Source organism: Protobothrops mucrosquamatus, unplaced genomic scaffold (genome assembly GCF_001527695.2).
Source record: "Protobothrops mucrosquamatus isolate PMUCROS unplaced genomic scaffold, P.Mucros_1.0 scaffold63, whole genome shotgun sequence".
NCBI classification, from domain to species: Eukaryota; Metazoa; Chordata; class Lepidosauria; order Squamata; family Viperidae; genus Protobothrops; species Protobothrops mucrosquamatus.
In genome coordinates, this window is record NW_015386442.1 from 1,869,021 (window position 1) to 1,870,553 (window position 1,533).

The window sequence follows — 1,533 nt, forward strand, 5'->3', positions numbered from 1 at the left end:
AACTCAAGAAGCATGGGAAACACTGAAAAATATGATCATAAAAGCCCAATCCAACACAATACCACTGAAAGAGAAAAACAAGAAATCCAAGAAGGAACCAGCATGATTGCACAAAGATCTCTCTGATAAACTGAAAGACAAAAAGAATAAGTACAAAAAATGGAAAGAAGCACACATAACTAAGATAGAATATCAGCAGATAGCCCAAATCTGCAAAGATGAAGTCAGAAAAGTAAAAGCTCAGAATAGACAAAAATTTGCAACAAAAGTCAAAGATAATTGAAAAAAGTTTGTTTCATCATATAAATAACAAGGGAAAAGTCAAAGAAACAGTTGGTCTACTAAAGAGAGAAGATGGCAAGGAAGTAACAGGCAGTAGAGAGAAAGCAGAGCTGCTTAACTCATTCTTTGCATCAGTCTTCATGCAAAAAGAAACTATAGCCCAACCTACCAAAAACCGAACTATAAAAAACAGACTAGAAATAAAAATTAAAATAAGCAAGAAAATGGTATGAGAACCCTTGTCTGACCTTGATGAATATAAATCACCAAGACCTGATGGGTTACATTCCAGAGTTCTGAAGTAGCTGGCAGATATTATCTCAGAACCATTATAATATATCTTTCAAAAATCCTGGAGCACCGGGAAACTACCAGAGGATTTGAAAACAGCTGATATGGTTCCCATCTTTAAAAAAGTAAAAAAAATGAACCCAGGAAACTACAGACTGAATCAGCCTAACATCAATACCTGGGAAGATACTGGAAAAAATAATATTAAAAAACAGATCTGTGAATATCTAGAAACAAATAAAGTCATAACAAGTAGCCAGCATGGGTTTGTTAAAAACAGATCATGCCAAGCCAATCTTGTTTCATCTTTTGACAAAGTGACTTACTTAGTAGACCAGCGAAATGCTGTGGACATACAGTAGTAAGACTTCAGCAAGGTGTTCAACAAAGTAGACCACAACCTACTTTTGGATAAAACTAGAAAAATATGGGATAGACACCATCACTACCAGACGGATTTGTAACTGGCTGACAAATTGTATTCAACAAGTAGTCCTTAATGGTATTACATCTACATGGAGGAAAGTAAGCAGTGGGGACCACTTCTGTCTTAGGCCCAGTACTCTTCAATATCTTCATAAATGACTTAGATGACGGAATAGAAGGGAATCTCATCAAATTTGTAGATGACACTAAGCTGGCAGGAATAGCCAACACACCAGAAGACAAGCTCAGGATCCAAAAAGATCTTGATAGACATGAACAATGAGTCCTATCCAACAACATGAAATTTAATGTGGACAAAAGCAAGATTTTACATCTATAATAATAATAATAATAATAATAATTTAATTTGTACCCCGCCCTTCTCCTCACCGGACTCAGGGCGGCTAACAGCCTTGTAAAACCACAATACAATAAATATCCATTAAAACCAAATTAAAAGAAAATATTTGAAGCGGCCAATCGTTAAAATTAACCTTTAAAATACCCTTAAAAACCCCACTAAAATTCCCTAGG